The following is a 23,452-nucleotide window of genomic DNA, read 5'->3' as shown; positions in this document are numbered from 1 at the left end:
TCTCATCTTATATATAAATAAATCTTACTCATATGTATGTTTCATGGCTGACCACCAGTTGATGTGCTGTTCCTTGGGGAAGACTGCCTTTACCACTACTGAGCAGTGTATATCTAAGGAATTCATGTGTATACACACATACATATAATCATTTAATAACAGTGAAGAAGAGTCCATGAATTTGAAAGATAGTGGGGAGGGATATGTTGAAGGACATAAAGGAAGGAAATGGAATGGAAAAATGTTGTAATTATGCTAGATTCTCAAAAATAATAGAAAAAAGATAATAAAAGTAAAAATTCTCATCTTTACCTTTGTACTTAGTCTAGAGACAGCCCAATAGTCCCTCAAAATATCGTGACTTTCTCTTTGGTCTATAGGTCTTCAATGTTGTCATTTTTCTTTTGTTTTCTATACAAATATAAAAAAATTACTGTTTTCAGAAAAAATATTTTAGGGGCCTTTTAGCTAAAGTTTAATTACAGAAGAAATAATGATTATGCTCTCATTAATAAAATACAGTACAGAAAAGGATAAAGTCCTCCTTGTTACTCTTCCAAGTCTAATCTGCAGTTCTACTTTCTCAAGTAACAATTGTATATTGTTCATTCTTATCCTTCCTTCTACGTTGAATTTATACACATGGGGAAGCAAAGTATTTTTGAGAGAGTGACATATAAAACAAAATTTTATCATTTATAAATTGGAAAAATTATAAAATTCCTAGGAATGTTTTATTAACATTTGCAATATTCATTTTTGTAGGTTTGGTCTAAGAATGATATTTCATATAGACCTAGAAATGTCTGGATTTCTATCTGTAAGAATTTCTTACCAGGTCCCATTGGCATCAATCCTTGGCTCCCAATGCCATACTATAATTATTCCAAAACATTGCCTGTCAGATTATCACCTTAGAATATGACAACAAAATTTAGTTTGATCCTTGGGAATTTTATGAAGGAAAGAGAGAACTGGCTCCAGCAAGTTGACCTTTAGCCATCTCAAACACACACACACACACACACACACACACACACACACACACACACCACATACAAACACACACAACTAAATAAATGAGTTCTACAAACCACACACACACATAATAGTGCGGCAACCTGATTTAGCCTACTCCTACTTTACACACACTTTTTTGTTTCTCTGTGTAGCCCTGGTTGTCCTGGACCTTACTTTGTAGACCAGGCTGGCTTTGAACTCAGAGATCCACCTCCCTGTTCTTCTTGAGTGTTGGGATTAAAGGTGTCTACCACCATAAGAATATTGCATGTTTTATCATAGAACTGTCAATCTCTTATGATTTGTGGCCTTAGAAATAGAACACTCAAGAGTTTACTATTCTTCAGATAGCAAAATGCATTTTACATCTGTGCAAATTATATTAGGAAGATAATGAGAAGATAAACATACACGTGATTTCCGTAAAAAGAAATAGAATTAGTAAAGATAGTATCTCATGAAAATACTCCTTATAAGTGTTTTTTCTTTCAATAAAATGAACATGAATACTGTGTAATTCAAGTTAGAAAAAAAAACAGTAAATAGTAAATCTTCACAGTACTACAGCCAGGGCATGGCCTCATAGTTTACTTGACATTTAAGTAGACATAAAGAACCCAAACAAAAATAATGGAAGCCACTCAAGATTAAGCTAAATGATGTTCATGGACTTATTATTATAAACACTGGTGGCATTCAAAGGGAACAAACATTCACAAGATAAAAATTTAACTGGCATTAAACATTGGTGATGATATCTTTTCTGTGTGGAATGTTAGAATGAATGTAAAAAAATTATGGTACAAGACTAAACACAGTTTGTTATTTCTTATTTCCTCTCTAAACTTTATTTCTTTGTGTTTCTGTTTCTCTGTCTCTTTGTATCTCTCTCTGTCTCTCTCTCTCTGTCTCTCTGTCTCTCTGTCTCTCTCTCTCTCTCTCTCTTACACACACACCCTGAGGGTGAATCAACCCTACCTAAAGTCCTAAAATATAGGATAATGTTTTGTGTCTCCTTGCCAAAGAAGTATAGAAATTACATCCCTATACTTTAATATGTTCAAAACTTATATTTTTTCCTGGAAAACTTTATTATCAACCACCAGATTTTTAAAAAGCACCTTAGAAACTGCATATGAAGTCACTAGGTAAGTACATTGTAAAAAGCTAATGTTCAGCATACAAACAGCTCATAATATTATGTGGTAAACTTGAAATCACCTATGAAAGTTAATTGTGAAATTCACCAAAAATGGAGTATGTATATGAGACCATGGCCATGCTAATTAGCTAGATGTGCACAGTCAAATTAGCTCAAAACAAAGTTGAAGCTTCAAAAGAAAGAATCTGCTTTATTGTTGTTGGATGACTTTTTCAGGTATAACATGGTCACCATCTTGGAGTATAGATTACTTAGGCCCAGAAGCCATAGCATAGGAATCCGGAGATGACAATGGTAGATAGGTCTTTGGAAATTGTTATAGAGCTATTGACACTATCCAGAAGAAAGAAGAGAATCACAGGCCCTCATTGGGGATTCCTCACATTGCTCCCTCCTGCCATACTCCAGTATGCAAATATCTTGGAGATGCAAGAGGATATAAGAAGTAGAATCTTAATTGAGAGGAAAATTCCATGGTGAGGCCCCCCAAACACCAAAGAATGATTAAATGCAGCACTTCAGAGAGACTATGAGTTGACAGGAACTAGTAATTACAAGTGTTTGAACACAGTGCCCACACAACTAATAGATTTCATAACTGAACTTCACAGTAAGAATATTATTGCAAGAATTCTCATAATACTCATACTACAGTAACATATGCAGAATAGTTTAGAAGCATATTCTTATTACCCAGAACATCAGCATGAACAGAGGAGAGAAACCCTCTGCTAATGTCTTCAAAGATTACACTCTTGGCAGAGCAGAGCAGCTTTCTGAATCACTTTATTCTGGCTCTTGATCACTTCTGAAGCTGAAGAGTCTTGAGTACATTTCTGTTAGCACTGCCAGGTATCTGACATTAGAATAGACAGACAAAAAAAAAAACCACAGGATTTTTTTATTCAAATAAGCCCATTAAAATTCTTTTAAAATAATAAAGTTTTTATATTTGGTATTTATAAATGTTTAAAGACTGTAGGCAAACATTTTAGCAGGTGCTGTTAAAAAAGACCATGTGGGCAATAGCAATTTCAAAGTAATTTGCTTCAAACTATAAGATGATACAGGTTGTCCTTTATTATGTAAGTCAGTTTGACCACTCTGTCTGGAAATTGTTGTTAAAAAGTAAATGCAGTTTTCTTTTAGGGTTGCTGGGTTGGAAAGTCTTTCCTGACACTGGAGGAAAATGTGGCAAACAAAATTAGTTTTCTGACCCCTGAAAAGTTTCTGCACCCTGATGAGCCTCTCTACTGATGCAATAATCTGAATCAGACCAAATCAAACTGAATTAGAAAAAGCCCAGGCTTAACGGACACCAATGCTCACAGATGGCTTTGCAGCCCCCCACCCAGAGAATATGGCAAAGGCAGACCAGAAAAACATATGTTTGTTCTCAGGGGGCAGTTTAAATACCCTAGGTGAGTGCTCAAGAGCATCCCTGAGGAGGGTTCACTATTTGGTTGGTTTTCTTGGGGGTTCGACTCTGGACTGAGGCATCTGGAAGTGGAGAGGGGGACTTTGAGGTGGAACTTCCACCTGAACATTCCAGACTATTTGGAAATAAGGATGTCAGGGGCTGGGGTGAGGCCTTCACCCATACACCTATGCTGGCAAACAGAAAGTCCCATAAAATATGTTATCAACTAAAAACATATAAAAGTGAGTTCAATAATCAGATTAAAGTATCCTCGTTCAAAGACAATTTCCCTTCCTTCTGGCAGTGTAGTAGTTTAAGTAAAATGCTGTGGATCCCCAAGTGGCTGCAACAGACAGCAGAGGCACAAGACCACACTACAGGTCCCCGAAATGGCAACAGGCAGATGGCAGCAGGGCCCAAGAACAGCCAGATCCAGGCAGGGATGGCACAGTTCCCCACATGGCTTCTGTGGGCCATGAAAGGCAACCAATCCCAAAGAGGAAGCAACATGGTGGGTGAGAGATGAAGACAGATAGGCAGTCCATGCAGAGTGAAGTTGGATATTTATTTAGTGGGTTATGGAATGGAAGGGGAGAAGGGGGAAGAGCAGAGAGTGAGGCAAAGAGAGAGAGAGAAACAGGGGAGGGGAGGGGAGAAGGGAGAGACAGAAGCTGCCTCTTCAAGAGAGAGACAAAGAGATGAAAAGGAAAGGAACTCAGGCTGGAAGCTGAAGATCAGCTTGCCTCTATTGATGGGGGAGGGAATGGATGTGGGTTGTCTCTTAAAGGAACAGAGCAGACCATTACATTCCCATCTCTTTTTATAATAAAAAGGAGGGCGTTTAGGCACAACAGGTTAAAGGAATTGGGGCAGTGGATTCTCAAGACTTCTTCCTGCTTATTTGTGGGAGTCATCTTGGGAGGACCTGAGAAAGCTGGGTACTGGTCACATCCTGGTATAGCTGGTCTGTTTGCTCCTGTCTGGTGTTTGTGGTATGGAAATGTCTTACACTTGTTTAAAGTATTGGTAGAACAGAGGACAAAGTTAAGTTTAGGGAAAAAAACTTAGAACCAGGGAATTGAAGGGAGTATATCTGACCTGTTTAAGGTGGATCCTTCAGTTTGGCTCCCTAGAACTCACAAGAATTCTTTGGGTTTGTGAAAAAAGAAGTTATCGACATATACATTGTATAAACAGTAACATATTTATGTCAGAATGACTGTAATAGATATATTTGCACAATGAAAAGTATTTTTAAGACTATGAAAGGCAGAATGAAAAATTTGATAACTTATATTTGTTTTCACACCTTTATAACTTTCAGGTCTTGTATTTGTATTTTAGTGAAATTTGTTTGGTGAGGCTGTCCTTTTAAACTGACAAAACCTCTCATCTGTCAAACTTCATCAGAGAAGTTTGAGAATGATGAAAATTTACTTGAGTTACTAATTAAAAAATGACAGAGAACTTACTTGTTTGGCCCCTAGAGCTTTTCCTCAGGGTCCTCCATGGTCACTGAGGGTTGTATTTGCCTTTTGCTGTTTAGTTCAGGGCCTGCCAGGCTCCAGAAGATCATGTGGGCTATAAACTCTGTAGGAAGACAAGCCTACCTTGACCTGAGCAGCTAGGCTGTTGATTCCAATGATTCTTTATACTGTCTGGTGATCTTCAGTTTAGATGAAAGGCAGTTTTGCCCTGTGGTCAGCACATGGCAGTTGAAGTGAATTGTGGATGAACGTTGTTCTGTGCCCATTTGTCTTCTGTCTTCTGTGGAGGAAGTAGAGTGCTGTTGCTATAGACCAATCTGTCTCTTTTTGTTATAAAAAGTTTTTTAATAATTAAATATTTAAATGTCATATTACCCAGTTCTCTGAACAGTTGAGTGCTGTTTATCAGGTATAACTACAGTTATACCAGAATCTGCCTGGATTCTGGTCTGAGTTTGACTATACCGGCTCTTAACTTAACAGGTAATATTTACACTCGTAAAAGATGGAAAGAAGAAAAACTGCTTGCAATATAAGGTTAACAGCAAAACTGACAATAATAGAGAACAGCTTAATATATTTTAAATCAGGGTTGGATTAACTATACCATATTTTTATAAGAGACTTAAAAGTACATACTAATTTAAAACATAAAACTTATTGCTTTGTAGTCTGGAATGAGGTACAATGAACAGACAATTATAACATTTAACAGTAAACATAGGTGCATTTAAGTCACATGTATGAACACACACACACACAGAGTGAATAGGAATGGGATGAAGCAGATGCTCTTAGTGGGCCCTACCAAAGGCATGCCACTGCACAAAACACATATGCAACAAAGTCAACAATAGAAATTCAGAGACAAAAACATAAGTAAACTAGGGTACCAGGCAGGACACACCTCAGTAAAGATGGTGGGACTTGGTCACCTGACCTGGCTCTCAGCCAAGATGGCAGTGAAGTCACCTGGCCTCAGTTAAGAAGGTGGTAAGGTCACCTGACCTCAGTCAAAATGGCAACAGTCACATGTTGTATGGAAAAGAAACACAGTTAAGATGGCAATGAAGTCACCTGACCTCAGTTAAGATTGCCTGGTGGTAAGGTTGCCTGACCTCAGTCAAAATGGCAGCGATCACATGTTATATGGAAAAGCCACAATTTTTGAGCTGCAGGGATTTTAAGTTTAATAAGAGTGACCTAGAGGTGTGATCCACCCTGTCACTAAACTGCCATGCCACAAGCCACAGCGGGGAGCAAAAAGCTGAAATTGAAAACAACCACCTCGTAGATCTGACCAATCATGTTGCAGCACTAGTGGAGACAGGGACAATTTGAGGAATCTCCTTCCATTTGCCTGTGTGATGACAGTAGTTAGAAAACTGCTGTAAAAATTGGAGCCAGCAGGATACCAGTGGAGTGAGGGTAGGAGCTGAAGAAGTAAGGCATTGAGGCCTGGGGTTTTAGGGCCTCTAAAAGGCTTCCATCCCAGGGGGAGGCTGGATTGACGGACATGGATGGCTTGCTACCCATAGCTGAAACCATGAAAGCATGCAAAAAATGGCAGAGCTTGTTGGAGAGCATCCTCTGCCTACAGGTGGGGTGATAAAGCCTGATGGATCTGGTCGGGGTGACTTGGAAGTCAGAGAGGCCAAAGGACACTCTGAGCAGCCTTTCACAGTAGGGAAAAAAGAAAAGAAAAGAAAAAGAAAAAAGAGAAAGAAAACCAATGGACCCTGGGCCCCCAGTCAAATGCACCACACAGCATGTGCATTGCTAGTGTGGGAGGACAGACCCCAGGTCATCCAGTCATGATTTTAGTTAAGGTAAGCAATCCAGAGATAAATGTCAGTGAAGGGCTCAACCATAGCCTTAAACAATGATTGGGGGCTGCCCCCCCCATTTCTAGGAATACCAGAAGATTTCTGAGAGCTCAATGATCAAGTCCTCAGGTCTGAAGAAATGGTTAAGCTGACCAGAATAAGGGAAGCTCACCAACTGAAGCTGGTAGTGTGCATAAAAATTTTGCTCAGGCAGATAGAATGGAGAGCTGTTGTAAAGAACCCCAAGCCCAGGGTTTCACATGTTCTTAGCTGGCCCACCTGTGGGCCAAAGGGAATGTGGAGAGCCTGGCCGAGTCACAGCACCAATGTAATGGTAAAGATAAAATGCTGTGGATCCCCAAATAGCTGCAGTGGGCAGTGGATCCTAAGACCATACCACAGGTCTTGGCATCAGGCAGTGGGCAGTGGGTCCCAAGACCACAACAGACCATGAAGGCAGCCAAGTCCCAAGCCACGTGGCAGGTGAGAGACTGAGATGGATAGGCACACCATGCAGAGTAAAGTCAGATATTTATTTAGTGGGTTATGGAAGGGAAGGGGAGAGAGTGGAAGATCAGAGAGAGAGGAATAAAGAGAGAAGTGGAGAAGGGAGAAGGGGAGAAGGGAGAGACAGACACTGCCTCTTTGAGAGAGAGACAGAAAGGAAAGGAACTCAGGATGGAAGCTGATAATCAGCTTGCCTCAGACAGGGGAAGGAATGGGCATGGCTTGTCTCTTAAAGAGACAGAGCAGACCATTACAGGCAGCACTTGGGCCTCTGAATATTAAGAGGCAGTCTTTCTGACCACTGACTGTGGGACCAAGATTTACCCCTAGTGTATAAACTGCCTTTTGGAGCCATTCCCTATGGATAAATACTTTTCTTGGTCTCCCTGTAGTAAGGAGGGCCTTGGTCCAGCCTCAAAATGATGTGCCAGATTTTCTTGACTCCCTATGAGAAGCCTTACCCTCTCTGAGGAGTGGAGGGAGGTTACTGGGGAGAAGTTGTGGGGAGCAGGAGGAAGGGAGGGAATGGAAAAGGGATAGGCATGAAAAATGAGAAAACACTGATTTTAAAAAATTAATTTATAAAATAAAGAAGCAGGGAGCTATGTCACTACAAATATAATACAGAAAAGTGAGCATACTAATGACTTTGCCTCTTTGCCTGTAGTAGATTAACTATGATTCTCTGGTTGAACTCTTCTCCTAACAGATTGAATAAAACTCTATTATACCCTTTTCTAAAATATATGTTCCACGCATCCTTCCATGGATTTCTTTGTCTACTTGAGGCCACCTCTGGATGAGAGCTCTCAATGGTGGAACAGAGTTTACTGCCCCATCCTAAGCCATTTAATGATCTAAAGATGCCTGAAATACAATTGTTAGCTCTGCCTTGTGCTCAACTTCTTTTGAGTATCCCATAAAAGCCCCCATCCCAGTTCTTACAGGTCAAACACGTGATTTTATTTATGTATACAAAATCATATACCCACACACCTATATGTATACGTATATCAAATCAGACCCCAGTATTTGTAGATTCTCCATCTACAAAGTCAACCAACCATGGATTGAAATTAATTGAAAAAATATTGTGCTTTGGGGGTACTATTAAATAAAATAAGGATTCCTTGAACACAAGCACTGCAATAGTTTGACAGTAGATCTGCAAACCAAAGAGGCTACTGGGTGACTATCTAGTGTTGCTAGACTAAGTAAATGATGATTTACATCCCAGGTAGGGCAAAGTCAGATGCCACAACATTTTATCCACCTACCCAGGGTGACATACAATTTAAAATGTGTGAACTGTTAATTTTGGAATTTTAATTTAATATTTTCAGACTTCAGGTGAATACAGTTGATTGGAAGAAAATAATTGGCAGTGCAAGTATGGCTAAAGGGAGATTCTGTACTGAAAGAGGAAGCAGTGCAGGACAGGGCAGCTGAAGGAGGCTGAGCAAGGCTACAGTTTCACTCAGAGACCAGCATCAGCATCCACGAGAGATCCTGGATTATGTCACAGTGCTGGTGTGGTGGCTGGAAGGCTACATCGCTTAGCAACTGTTTAGGTTCTTGGCAGTGAAAATGGGATTTAGGTAGGACAGCAATGGATCCACTGAAGCTGTTATTCTTTTCCTGCTATAAGCTGTGTAGTACAAGTATAAACTCTTGATTGAATATTTGGGGAAAATGGAAATTCAAACTTATAGTTCAGGATAGAATTAAGATCATGTTTTTTACTGTAATTAGGTTTTAACACAGTAAAATACATGCTGTTAAATTAATTTGCTTCTGTGTATTGGGCACTGCCAAAGTTAGGGCTAAGGCTAAAAGGAGATCACTAATTTAGTGATAAAGTTAGGTTTCAATGTCAGTTTAAGTTTCTACTACCATTGATGCATTTGGATGATAACCACGTTAGAATAAAATGATGAAATTGATTGCAATTACAGTAAGTAATAACAGTTTTAATTAACTGTTTCTTCATCCATAGTTTCATTTTCCAGGGTCAGAAAATGTTTTATATGAATAATATGATACATATTAAAAATATGGAGTATAAAATACCACACAGGATGTAATACTTTTTTAGCTTGAGATTTAAATGGTTAATAATATCAGAAGGTTGTCTTATTGTTTGACTTAATATAAAATTAGGATTGTAAGTAGAATTAAGTGAATTTTCATCTTGGACTTGATTTATGGTTAGATGAAATTTAGTGTAGCTTCAGAGTTTGGAAAGGCAACGGGATTAGAGTTTTGTTAGAGAATAGGACACTAGGATCAAGGACTGTATGGCATTGAGAGTCTAGAGGACCTGACAATAACTGTCTTTGTCTTTCAGCTTCAACCTGCAGGGTGCTGGCTACACCTCAGTTCCTTCAGAATGGTGGCCATCAACAGCAGTGAACCCAGTGCCACGTATTTCATCTTAATAGGACTCCCAGGATTAGAAGAGGCTCAGTTCTGGTTGGCTTTCCCACTATGCTCCCTCTACCTTATTGCTGTGCTAGGTAACTTGACAATCATCTACATTGTGAGGACAGAGCACAGCCTCCATGAGCCCATGTATGTCTTTCTCTGCATGCTTCCTGGCCTAGACATCCTCATTTCCACTCCAACCTTACCAAAATGATGGCCATTTTTGGTTCAATTCCACTAACATCAAGCTTTATGCTTCTCTGGTACAGTTGTTTGCCATCCATTCCCTGTCTGGCATGGAGTCCACGGTGCTGCTGGCCATGGCCTTTGATCGCTATGTGGCCATCTGCCACCCTCTACGCCATGCCACTGTGCTTACATTGCCTCGTGTTGCCAAGATTGGCATGGCTGCTGTGGTCAGGGGTGCTGCATTAATGGCACCCTTACCTGTCTTCATCAAAAGATTGCCTTTCTGCCGTTCTAATATCCTTTCTCATTCCTACTGCCTACACCAAGATGTCATGAAGTTAGCCTGCGCTGACATCCGTGTCAATGTCATCTATGGCCTCATTGTTATTATCTCTGCCATTGGCTAGGACTCACTTCTCATCTCCTTATCGTATTTGCTCATCCTTAAGACTGTGCTGGGCTTGACACGTAAAGCCCAGGCAAAAGCGTTTGGCACTTGTGTCTCTCATGTGTGCGCTGTTTTCATATTCTACGTGCCTTTCATTGGTCTATCAATGGTGCACCATTTTAGCAAGAGGCATGACTCTCTCCTTCCTGTCATTATGGCTAATGTCTATCTGCTCATTCCTCCTGTGCTGAACCCCATCGTCTATGGAGTGAAGACAAAGGAGATCCGGCAGCGCATCCTGCGTCTTTTCCTCACAACCACACACACTACGGATCACTAGGAATCCATGAGGAACCCACTCCATTCAAAGTTCTCTAATTCATACTTTAATATCAGCATCTTGGAAGACAGTAATATGACAACAAATCTTTGTTAATTAAAGCACAGCTCAGATCTTTCAAAGATGAAACTGGCTGTGGAATTTCCATGGAATTGAATAAAACCTGCAATCTCCATTCTCCAACATCAGATTCCATTTTGTTTTTTTCTCGATATGATTATTAAGCCTAAGGCTTGTGATTTGAAGGTTATTGCCTCCCATTTTATCACCACTTTCTCAGTTCATTTTACTGATGATAGTTCATAGCATTCGGAGATGGAGCAACACATCTAAAATGTTCATCACAGGCATGACAAAAGGAAAGTAAACACAAGACTATAATAAAATTATATAAGTTAGGTTAAATCTCTGATTTCCTCATCAGAATTCACAATGACTTTGGATTTCTAAGAAGTTATAACTGGATTTCTTCTTTAAAACAATTTCCAAAGAAATTACTGTTTTTCTTCTGTGTCCTAGGCCAGAGAAAAAAATCTACATTTGCCTACATCATGAAATGACACACTTCATTATGACAATTGTCACAGCCTAGAAAACATTCTTTTTAACTATTTAAGCTTATCAACTTTTTTATTTGTACCCGATTGCACCAATGGGGAGACTGATATTTACTGGGAACCAGTGAATTGAATAGAATCATGGAAGCTCAAAATAGAAGAAAATAATGAAGTTTTCATGTCCAATTCTATGTTATGTTGAAGAATTATTAGGCAGACTTGCGGAATGTTGAGTTGGAAATCTCTAGAGCCTACACTGCTTTGGGAGGGGGCATTTGGTCCTTTATTTTCCTTTGCCTAGTGCTGCTCTGAGGAACTTCCTGACAATAGAGCCCAAGACTCTAATCATCCCAGTAGAGCTGCTCTGCATCCTTGCCCAATACCACTGTGCCTGTGAGTGTTCGCAGATGGGTTTATCTGAGAAACAGTCTGATTAACTGCAGATTCCCTGCATGTCTTAAGGATGCTTTAGAGGAAGCAGTTGAGAATACCCAGCAGCTTGTGGTATAAAGAGAAGAGGGATAGTCACCACAGAATAGAGAGTCAAAAGCAAGAGACATAATACTGAGTAGGGTCATAAGCTCACATGGCTTGCCAGGAAGTAAGACAAGGGGAAGGGGGGTCTATAGAAAAAGGGGAGCACATAATAAGCAAACACCGCAGACACCTGGAGCTTTAAGCTGTGTTGCAATGAAGGAAATAAGGACAGCATTCCTGCCAATTGTACATAGCACAGATATAGCCTTGAGGCACACCTAGGAATCCTACAGGCTAGTCAGAGGATTTCCAGGAGTGGACTGCCTGCTGTAGGAATTGTAGTAGTGGAGGTGGAGTAGATGGATCAAGGACTGGGATCATCACACACAGAAAAGTCATAGTCAGATCCATTGTGTAGTTGGTGAATATGAGAGGCAGGCAGCAAAGCAGGAGCAGGGTAGAACTTCCTGCCATGGCTAGCAGCACAGAGATCCACTTGCACATAGAAATTTGAACTATACTCCAGAATATAAGAACCGTGTGTGATAGAACTGGCAAGGCAAAGGGGAGGGGAGGTCAAAGGAAATAGCGTGAAATGTACTCAGTGCAAGATCTGGTCACTCTGAACGGAGGGGTGGAAAATCGCCCATTGCCCAGAAGAGCTCTGACATGGCCGTCGAGAGTAAGACAATGAAGAGGATCAGAAAGACACGAATTCCTTACCTGAAAAGTGAATGTGATCACTAAAAGCAAAAACCACAGATATTCTGAAAATGTAAAGAAATTAAAACATAATACAAAAACTTTCATGTATTACTCAAGAGAATTTAAAACCCATTGGTGATTATTTTCCAGGGTTTTAACATAATTTCTGGTACATTTTGCTTGGACATATGATAAGTTTGTGTGTGTGTGTGTGTGTGTGTGTGTGTGTGTGTGTGTGCGTGTGCACACATGTGTTTGTGTGTATGATTGGAGGACATTTGTGTATGAGTGTGTGTGATGGGGGAGTGTCATATATCAATCTGTTGATTTCCTTGGTTAAGCAATAAAGAAACTGCCTTGGCCCATCTCATTGGTTAGAAGATAGGTGGGAGGAGTAGACAGAACAGGATGCCAGGAGGAAGAGGAAGTGAGGTCAGACTCCACAGCTCCGCTCTCCGGAGCAGACGCAGGAGAGACGCCATGCTGCCTGCTCCAGGGAAGACGCACACCATGCCCCAGCTCCGACCCAGGATGGACTTAGGCTAGAATCTACCCGGTAAGCGCACCTAGGGGCGCTACATAGATTATTAGAAATGGGCCAGAGCAGTGTTTAAAAGAATACAGTGTCCGTGTAATTATTTCGGGGCATAAGCTAGCCGGGCAGGGCAGGCGGCTGGGGTTGGGGACGCAGCCCAGCCGCCGCTCCATACTACTACAAATGACGCCCAGACGTGTGGCTAACTAAACCCACTTAAAAAACCTGAGAAGGCTTAAAAATAAGGGAGAGAGACACAGATTTTTGCTGTTTGTTGGTGGCGTGCTGTAGAGACATTTCCTGATTCGGCAACAGCAGCAGAAAAAACGCTGTGTCATTTCAAAGCGTGGCTTCCTGGGGCTATGCCGCCAGTGCAAACTCTGGCTTTATGTTGTGTTCCCGCTTGGGATCGGAAGGAGAGTGCTCTGAGACCTTGACGATGACTCAGAGCTCCCCGCCTGCACCTGGGCAGATGGCCGAATCAGGCTTAGGCAGGCGGAAGAGCATGGCGGATTCCTGCCGCCATACAGAGACGTGTTTTCAGACTGCGCAGTGCTCTGCCTGTCAGATTTGGATGTTACTTGGATGAAAAGAATTTCTGTGCTGCATGCTCAGTCTCAGAATTAAAGTGCTGAGTGCCGCTCCTACCTGGTAGCCCCAAGAGGCTTCCTGACTCAGCTTTAGCTGCAAAACCCTGCGGCTCATTAAGAGGTCCTGCCACAAAACACTTAAACAGTGTTGACCCCATATTACTACAGTGTGTGTGTGTTTTTTTACTTTGGTGATTTTTTTTTAAACAGAATCTCACATACCCAGGCCTCAAAGTCACTGTGTAGCTAGGATGACCTTGAACAGGTGATTCTCCTGTGTTCAGCTCTCATCGCTGGAACCCCAGGTGCATGCCTCCATTCAATCCCATTGCATGTCTGCTTTTTATTTGCAGTCCTCTCGGAGGTGCTCATATTCAGTGCTTGATGAATGGTTAGTTACACTGCCCAATTAAGTTTTTCTTATGGAGACAGAGTTAGTGCCTTAGATTTCAGAAAAGTTTTGAGGTTCCTCCAGTCTGGCACATGTACCCAGCTCTCCTCCTATCTGTAGCTCATACTGGTAGCTACTGGAAAGACATCATGAAATTAGCAGGCAAATGGATGACCTAGAAAAACTCTTCCTGAGGGAGCTGAGATCCAGGAAGACAGAGTAAGTACTCACTTATGAGTGATATTAGCTGTAAAGGAAAAGTATATCATGCTACGGTCCACAGGCCAGGGAGGGTCCGTGAGGAGGATGTAAGGTGAGTGCAAGGATCTCCCTGAGAAGGGGAATTAGAATAGAAAATGTTTCATGTATTTATCAGTCTTTAATCCTCGTCATTGCATCTTTATAATGTAAACAATGAGCAGCTTTGTAACAGGAATAAGGCAGGTGGTCTTCTCCCAACTCAGCACAGCTAGAGACTTCCAGTGTTTACTATGGCTTTCCTTTATGTTGCCTAATGGTGAGATGTTTTAAATATATCAGCCTTGGCCTTTCCCATATAACACTCTGCACATGGCCCCAAAAGCTTCTTATCCCTAATGCTGACACCTGGTTCAAGCTGATGTATTGAGGCTCCAAACTCCGTGAAACAGTACGCTGGTCATACCACTATCTACTTTTTGTACAGATTGAGGACATGTTATATCTCCATGCCTAGACGGAAGTGAGAAGTCCTGTTTGGTAAGAGATAAAGAAATTTAATCCAGGCAGATAGAACAAAAGAAGTTTACTTTTATAGAGCTCAAGGAAATCTCAAAGAGTCTGATTGCCTGAGAATTTACTACTGACTTTTCTCCACAATTTTTCACTTTTTAAACCGAGTTTTTCCAAAGCTCATCTGTTTATGCTTCCCATGGCTTTTCTATGATACATTTTTGACATACGCAAAGTGTTCCATGATTCATACATAACATTTTGGGCTGAATTTATTCATAAAAAGAATCAATAAACTTTTGTGCCAAGGCCACATTTCCTAACCCATTGTACAGAAGAGAATCCCAAGGGTGGAGAGCAGTAAGTGGCCTTCATCAGATGGGCAGCCCATGTATTGTTGTCCTGGAGTTTGAATTCTTGTACATCTGATACCAAAACCAAAACTGTCTCTTGTGGCTTTTCCTGATGACAGAAGTGCTGGAACAGTGGTCTGTAGTAGAAAATACTACAAACATTGCTTTTGTGATTATTATGTTACCAACACATTGCAGTTCTCAAGGCTTTCAATAGTAGCGACTCATTTGATCCCCACAACTATTGTGAAATGTAGACTTTGGGGACTGCTCTTCTGCAGGAGTGTGTTTTGCCCATGGTACGCCTCCTTTAAACATCTTTCAGTGGCCCCTGTGCAGTCTGGTAGCATAAGCGTTGGGTAGTCCTGCGATGAAGCACATTCCCCAACACTCAATTCAACCCAGAGAAAATTGTTCATAATCTTATTGTCTTTTGTTTTAGAGAGCCTGCTCTTTCCCTTGGCTCCTTCCCCCGCCTCTCTTTCCCTCTAACTTTCCTTACAGATTTCTCAAGTTGTCTCAACCAACAGGTCCTCATACCTTTAAACTGGTCCTCTTCTGGTAAACTGAGTTTTATTATCATTTTTTTACCTATCCATCAGTGCTTTAGCTGGAGTACAGCATGGACTTTTATGTACAAACCTCTGGAATTGGGATATGTCAGATAATTTGAACTACATACATCTTCCACTTATTTAAATAATAGCAGCTCACAGGTTTAAACCTGAAAGTAATTTTAACTAGTATATGAAAATAATTTGAACTATTTTTTTTAAATGGAAATAATTAGAGAAAATTTTTGTGGTTTCAGCAATTCTGCTGTATTATCGAATTATGCTGAGCATATATAAACATGTTTGTAGTTTAGTTACCTTTGAGTGAAAAATTAATTCAATATTGCTGTCATCATTTGGTTCAAATGCCTATGGAGCTGAAAGAAATAGTCCATTGCAGCGCTGTTTACCATCAACTCCCTCCTTTTCCCCAACTAAGCTCTCTTACTTCACAGTTTGTCTTAGATCCCAGGGTCATTTTCTTCCCCTTGTCCTGGTTTTCATCTTTGTAAGCCATAAAGGCATTAACTGGATTGTTTGCACTCTGAACTCTGGCCTTTGGTGATTGTAAATCTACTGTTCTTAAAATTCAATCAATCTTTGGGTTCTCCTTATTTAGCTTCTCTAGGGTCACTAATTATAGGCTCAATGTCCTTTATTTATGGATAGAAACCATATATGAGTGAGTACATCCCATGTTCCTCTTTTTGGGTCTGGCTTACCTCACTCAGGATACTGTTTTCTATTTTCATCAATTTGCATGCAAAATTCAAGAAGTTCTTGTTTTTTACTGCTGAATAGTAATCTAATATGTATATATTCCATACTTTCTTCATCCATTCTTCCATGGAAGGACATCTAGGTTGTTTCCAGGTTCTGGATATTACAAACAATGCTGCTATGAACATAGTTGAGCATATACTTTTGTTGTATGATAGGGCCTCTCTTGGGTATATTCCCAAGAGTGGTATTGCTGGGTCCAGGGGTAGGGAGAACCCGTAGAAAGACATATAGCCATCCTCCTGAATATTAACCTTCATCAGGTGATGAAAGGAGACAGAAACAGAGACCCACATTGGGGCACCCGACAGAAATCTCAAGGTCCAAATCAGGAGCAGAAGGAGAGAGCATGAGCAAGGAACTCAGGACCTCGAGGGGTGCACCCACACACTGAAACAATGGGGATGTTCTATCGGGAACTCACCAAGGACAGCTGCCCTGGGTCTGAAAAAGCATGGGATAAAATAGGACTCGCTGAACATAGCGGACAATGAGGACTACTGAGAACTCAAGAACAATGGCAATGGGTTTTTGATCCTACTGCACGTACTGGCTTTGTGGGAGCCTAGGCAGTTTGGATGCTCACCTTACTAGATCTGGATGGAGGTGGATGGTCCTTGGACTTCCCACAGGGCAGGGAACCCTGATTGCTCTTTGGGCTGATGAGAGAGGGGGACTTGATTGGGGGAGGGGGAGAGAAATGGGAGGCGGTGGCGGGGAAGAGAAAAATTAATCAATCTTTCCCATCTCTTTGCATTGCTTATTTATTCCTCTGAATTTACTTCCTTAAAATTTATCTCAATAAGATACATGGGATTATTCCAATTTCTTTTTATTTTTTGTTTGCTTTGTTAGTGACTATGTGTTCAATTTTTGATGTGGGATTTTCCTCTGTATGCTGTGATTACCATTAATGAATAAAGAAATTGCCCTTGGCCTATTGATAGGGCAGTACTTAGGTAGGCAGGGAAAACTAAAGGGCATGCTGGAAGAAAGGAGGCGGAGTCAGAGAGAAGCCATATAGCCCACCTGAGACAGATTATGGAAACTTTACCCGGTTAGCCACAGCCACATGGCAATACACAGATGAATAGAGATGGGTTAAATTAATATGTAAGAGTTAATCAATAAGAGGCTAGAGCTAATGGACCAAACAGTGATTTAATTAATACAGTTTCTCTGTGAGTATTTCGTTTGATGTGTGATTTAAGCTTTAGTAATGCTTCTTTTACAAATACAGCTTCATATACTATTATATTAATGTTGGGCAAGGCAATTTGTAAGAAGAAAAGGGTCCCAAGAGCAGTGGGAAGAGTCACACACACACACACACACGCACGTACATACACACTCCAACTATTAGGTGTCTCACAAAAGCACCAAGCTAATAACCATAACATATTTGCAGAGGACCTAGCAGAGACCCACTCAAGCTCCGTCATTGCTGCTTCAGCCTTTGTAGACCCCTAGCCCTGCTTAGTTGATTCTGTGTGTTACGTTTTTAACTATTTTTCTAAAATCATTATTTCTTATGAAAATATAAAAGTAGCATTTCATTGAATTATATAATGCTAGCATTATTTAAAATACTTCTGTGTTGCTAACTTCAGTTTAGTGAAAAGTATATAATGATGTCTTAGAGTAAGGCACAAATCCTCAACAGTTTTTTTTGTTGGTGTTTTTATTATTTTTTTTCCATTCAATTATTTACACTTCTTTCCCTCCTCCAAATTCCCTCACACTCCCCCACACCCCCTCCTACTTCTCCCTCCCTGCTTGAGAGAGGGCAGGGAACCCAGCCCTGTGGGAAATCCAAGGCTCTCCCTCCTACATCTAGGCCTAGGGAGCTGTGCATCCATATAGACTAGGATCCCAAAAAGCCAGAACATGCCGTAAAAACAAGTCCCAGTGCCTTTATCAATGGCTTCTCAATCAGCCCCCATTGTCAACCACAATCAGAGAGTCAGGTTTGATCACACGCTCATTCAGACCCAGTCCAGCTGGATTTGGTGAGCTCCCATTGGAACAGGCACACTGCCTCAGTTGGTGGACCAACCGCTCGCGGTCCTGACTTCCTTGCTCATTTTCTCCCTCCTTCTGCCTTTCAACTGAACCTTGGGAGCTCAGTTCGTTGCTGTGATGAGGGTCTCTGTCTCTATCTCCATACATCGCCAGACAAAGGTTCTATGGTGATAATCATATTCGAGATAATCATCAGCGTAATAGTGGGGCAAGGACCGTTCAGGCATCCTCTCCTCTGCTGCCCAAGGACCTAGCTGAGGACATCCCTGTGGACACCTGGGTTCCGCTCTAGAGCCCAAGTCTCTTGCCAACACTAAAATGGCTCCCTAAATGTAGGTATCTAGGTCCCTGCTCCTATATCTGCCCTGCCTCCATCTCCACCCTCCCATTCCCCCAAGCTGTTTCCAGTCCTTTCCTTCTCCCTTCCCTCTCCCCCTCACCCCTTTCCCCCAACCTCACCCCCATGCCTGCCCCCACCCCTATGCTCACAACTTTTGCCCTGCAATCTTGTTTGCTTCCAGTTTCCAGGAGGATCTATAAATGTTTTTCTTTGGGTTCACCTTGTTATTTGGCTTCTCTGGGCTTGTAAACTATAGGTTAATGACCTTGGTTTATGGCGAGAATCCACAAATGAGTGAGTACATACCATATTCATCTTTTTGGGTTAGGGTTATCCTCACTCAGGATAGTGTTTTCTATTTCCATCCATTTACATGCAAAATTCAAGATGTCATTGTTTTTTCTGCTGAGTAGTACTCTAATGCGTATATATGCCACACTTTCTTTATCCATTCTTCTATTGAGGGGCATCTAGGTTGTTTTCAGGTTCTGGCTATTACAAATAATTCTGCTATGAACATAGCTGAACAAATACTTCAGAAGTATGATTGGGCATCTCTTGGGTATATTCCCAAGAGTGGTATGGCTGAATCCTGAGGTAGCTTGATTTTCAGTTTCCTGAGAAACCACCACACTGATTTCCAAAGTGATTGCACAAGTTTGCATTCCCACCAGCAATGAATGAGTGTTCCCCTTACTCCACATCCTCTCCAGCAAAGGCTATCATTGGTGTTTTTGATTTTAGCCATTCTGACAAGTGTAAGATGATATCTCAAAGTTGTTTTGATTTGCATTTCCCTGATTGCTAAGGAGGTTGAACATGACCTTAAGTGTCTTTTGGCCATTTGAACTTCTTCTGTTAAGAATTCTCTGTTCAGTTCGGTACCCCATTTTTTAATTGGGTTAATTAGAATTTTAAAGTCTAGTTTCTTGAGTTCTTTATATATTTTGGAGATCAGACTTTTGTCTGATGAGGGATTGGTGAAGATCTTCTCCCATTCAGTAGGATGCCTTTTTGTCTTAATGACAGTGTCCTTTGCTTTACAGAAGCTTCTCAGTCTCAGGAGGTCCCATTTATTCAATGTTGCCCTATTGTCTGTGCTACCGGGGTTATACGTAAGAAATGGTCTCCTGTGCCCATGTGTTGCAGTCTACTTCCCAATTTCTTTTCTATCAGGTTCAAAGTGGTCGGATTTATATTGAGGTCTTTAATCCATTTGGACTTGAGTTTTGTGCATGGTGGTAGATATGGATCTATTTTCATTCTTCTACAGATTGACATCCAGTTCTGCCAGCATGATTTGTTGAAGATGCTTTCTTTTTTTCCATTGTATACTTTTAGCTCATTTGTCGAAAATCAGGTGTTTCTATGTTTGTGGGTTAATATCCGTGTCTTCTATTTGATTCCATTGGTCAACTTCTCTGTTTTTATGACAATACCAGGCTGTTTTTACTATTGTAGCTCTGTAATAGAGTTTGAAGTCAGGGATGGTAATGCTTCCAGAAGTTCCTTTATTGCATAGGATTGTTTTGGCTATCCTGGGTATTTTGTTTTTCCATATAAAGTTGATTATTGTTAGCTCAAGGTCTGAAGAATTTTGTTGGGATTTTAATAGGGATTGTGTTGAACTTATAGATTGCCTTTGGTAGAATTGTCATTTTCACTATGTTGATCCTACCCATCCAAGAGCATGGGAGGTCCTTCCATTTTCTGGTGTCCTCTTCAATTTCTTTCTACAATGCCTTAAAGTTCTTGTCAAATATATTTTTCACTTCCTTGGTTAGAGTTACCCCAAGATACTTTATGCTATTTGTGGCTATCATAAAAGGTGAAGTTTCTCAGACTTCCCTCTCTGTTTCTCTATCCTTGTGTACAGGAGGGCTACTGATTTTTTTTTTTGAGTTGATCTTGTAACCTGCCACATCACTGAAGGTATTTATCAGCTGTAGGAGTTCTTTGGTAGAGTTTTTGGGGTCACTAATGTACACTATAATATCATCTGTAAACAATGAAAATTTGACTTCTTCCTTTCAGATTCAAATCCCCTTTTTCTCCTTATGTTGTCTTATTGCTATTGCTAGAACTTCAAGCACTATGTTGAAGAGATATAGTGAGAGTGAACAGCTTGTCGTGTTCCTGATTTTAGAGGAAAGGTTTGAGTTTCTCTCCATTTAATTTGATATTAGCTGTTGGCTTGCTATATATTGCTTTTATTATATTTAGGTAGGATCCTTGTATCCCTAACCTCTCCAAAACCTTTATCATAAAGGGTGTTGAATTTTGTCAAATGCTTTTTCATCATCTAATGAAATGATCATATGGTTTTTTCTTTAAGTTTATTTATATGATGGATTACATTGATAGATTTTCATATGTTGGACCAGCCCTGCATATCTGGGATGAAGTCTACTTGATGATGATGAATGATTGTTTTATGTGTACTTGGATTTGATTTGCCAGAATTTGAGAATTTTTGCATCAATATTCATGAGTGAGACTGGTCTGTAATTCTCTTTATTTGTTGGGTCTTTGTGTGGTTTTGGAATCATGGTGACTATAGCTTCATAAAAAGAGTTTGGCAATGATTCTTCTGTTTCTATTATGTGGAACACATTAAGGAGTATAGGTATCAGGTCTTCTTAGAAGTTCTGATAAAATTCTGCATTAAAACCATCTGGTCCTGGGCTTTTTTTGGTTATTTCCTCATGACTTATAGATATATTTAAATTGTTCACTTGGTCTTGATTTAATTTTGGTAAATGGTATTTATCTAAAAACAAGTCCATTTCTTTCACATTTTCCAACTTTGTGGCATATAAGCTTTTGTAGAAAGATGTAATGATTCTCTGAATTTCCTGTGTCTGTTGTTTTGTCCCCCTTTTCATTTGTGATCTTATTACTTTGTGTGTTCTTTCTCAGCCTTTTGATTAGTTTGAATAAAGGTTTGTCAATCTTGTTGACTTTCTCAAAGAACCAGCTCTTTGTTTCACTGATTCTTTGGGTTGTTTTCTGTGTTTCTATTTTGTTGATTTCAGCCCTCAGTTCGGGTATTTCCAGTCTTCTATTCCTCCTGGGTAAGTCTGCTTTTTTTTTCTAGAGCTTTCAGCTGTGCTGTTAAGTCTCTAATGCGAGCTTTCTCCATTTTTTTTTAATGTGGGCACTTAGAACTATGAACTTTCCTCTTTGCACTGCCTTCATAGTGTCCCATAGGTTTGGGTATGTTGTGTCTTTAGTTTCATTGAGTTCAAGGAAGACTTTAATTTCTTTCTTTATTTTTTCCCTAACCCAGGGGTGGTTCAGTAGTTGACTGTTCAGCTTCCATGAGTTTGTAGGCTTTCTGGGGTTAGAATTGTTTTTAAATTCTAACTTTATTCCATGGTGATTGGATAAGACACAGGTGGTTACTAATATTTTTTTTCTATGAAAGTCTGCTTTGTTACCGAGTATGTGATCAGTTTTCGAGAAGGTTCCATGAGATGCTGAGAAGAAGGTATATTCTTTCCTATTTGGGTGGAATAGTCTATAGATGTCTGTTAAGTCCATTTGATTTATTACCTCCATAAGTTCTCTTATTTCTGTTTTAGATTTCTGTCTGATTGACCTGTCTATTGGTGAAAGAGGAGTTTTGAAGTCTCCTACTATTAGTGTGTGGGTTTTGATATATGCCTTGAGTTCAAGTAATGTTTCTTTTACTTAAGTGGGTGTTTTTATATTAGTGGCATAGATATTCAGGATTGAGACTTCATTCTGATGAATTGTTCCTGTTATAAGCATAAAATGTCCATCTCCATCTCTTCTGATTGATTTTAGTTTGAAGGCAGTTTTGTTAGACATTAGTATAGCCACATTGGCTTGTTTCTTGGGTCCATTTGATTGAAAAACCTTTTCCCAATGCTTTACTCTGAGTAGATGTCTGTCTTTGTGGTTGAGGTATGTTTCTTGTGAACAGAAGAATGTTGGATCCTGTTTTCGCATCCAATCTCTTAGCCTGTGCCTTTTTATAGGTGAATTGAGTCCATTGATATTATGTGATATTAAGGACAGGTGGTTGTTAACTCCGTTTGTTTGTTTGTTTGTTTGTTTGTTTGTTTTGTGTGTGTGTGTGTGGTCGAGTTTGCATGTTTCCCTTCTTTGAGTTTTGCTGGTGAGGGTTTGTTAGATGTCTGAGTTATTGTGGACATTGTTGGATTCCTTGGGATGTGATTTTCCTTCTATTACTTTCTGTAAGACTGCATTTGTGGCTACATATTGTTTAAATTTGTTTTTATCCTAGAATATTTTGGTTTTTTCCATTGATGGTGAATGAAAGCTTGGCTGGGTATAGTAGTCTGGTCTCTTAGTTTCTGCAGCACATCTAGCCAAGACCTTCTGGATTTCATGGTTTTCATAGAGAAGTCACATGTAATTCTGATAGGTTTACCTTTATAAGTTAGTTGACCTTCTTCCTTTGCAGCTCTCAATATTCTTTCTTTATTCTGTATGTTTTGTGGTCTATTTGGTGTTCTATATGCTTCTTGTACCTTCATAGGAATATCCTTCTTTAGGTTGGGAAAGTTTTCTTCTATAATTTTGTTGAATATATTTTCTGGGGCTTTGAGCTGTAATTCTTCTTCTTCTACTACTCCTATTATTCTTAAGTTTTTTATGGTGTCCCAGATTTCCTGGATTTTTTAT

At 40.1% G+C, this 23,452-nt stretch overlaps 1 pseudogene; it reads left to right on the top strand.

Annotated features, from left to right (window-relative positions):
- Positions 1 to 9,811: 9,811 nt before the first annotated feature.
- On the top strand, positions 9,812 to 10,763 carry LOC142850774 (olfactory receptor 51E1-like; annotated as a pseudogene).
- The last annotated feature ends 12,689 nt before the right edge of the window (positions 10,764 to 23,452 follow it).

This window comes from Microtus pennsylvanicus, chromosome 5 (genome assembly GCF_037038515.1).
Source record: "Microtus pennsylvanicus isolate mMicPen1 chromosome 5, mMicPen1.hap1, whole genome shotgun sequence".
In the NCBI taxonomy this organism is placed as follows: Eukaryota; Metazoa; Chordata; class Mammalia; order Rodentia; family Cricetidae; genus Microtus; species Microtus pennsylvanicus.
The sequence above is the reverse complement of the archived record's forward strand: the minus strand, read 5'-3'. Positions and strand labels throughout refer to the sequence as shown.